A 652-nucleotide genomic window follows, 5' to 3' on the forward strand; every position below is an offset into this window, starting at 1 on the left:
GAAACCAAGTCCGTCAGGGCGGGGAGTTTACAAGGTGCCATAAAAGACAATTAGCCTACATGCAGTGATTGACAGATTGCTCATAGCAGGAATGTCAACGTGCATACTTATCTTCAAAGCCAGTATGGAGATGAGCAAGTTGGGTCTTACAGTTTCCAGTTTGCAGTCTAATGAAAGCAGTCAAGTGGGCCTAGCATACGCGCGCGCGCGCCACACACATCCATTTTAATGCTCATAAATAATGATAATAGTTAGGATATAATTCCTTTAACTTTGAAAGGGTAGTCCAATGTGCTATTGTGACGTCTTACATCAGAGTTTGATTTACAGTCTTCATTCTATAAAAAAGTCAGGAGGCTAGCCATTATCTTAGTCTAAGTTAGGCCTATTTATTAGTGACATTCATATCATGCACTCATACCCTCATATTGTGAAATTAAATGTAAGCCACAGTAGCCTACTCTGTTGCCCTGTGCCATAAACAGTGGCTGAGATTTGTATGGATGTGAATGAGCTGTGCTTTAGTAGTGCTGAGCTGTTTAGCTGCTTAAGAGTTCTCAGTCTTGGCTACAAATAGCTCACATCACCTTCACTTGCCCACTCTGTTTTTGACCGATATATCAAGACATTTGAGAATGAAAATTGTACACCA

Source organism: Alosa pseudoharengus, unplaced genomic scaffold (genome assembly GCF_046254945.1).
Source record: "Alosa pseudoharengus isolate Yale_2024_CS ecotype anadromous, Long Island Sound unplaced genomic scaffold, YU_APseudo_1.1 YU_APseudo_1.1_scf_8, whole genome shotgun sequence".
Taxonomy (NCBI): Eukaryota; Metazoa; Chordata; class Actinopteri; order Clupeiformes; family Clupeidae; genus Alosa; species Alosa pseudoharengus.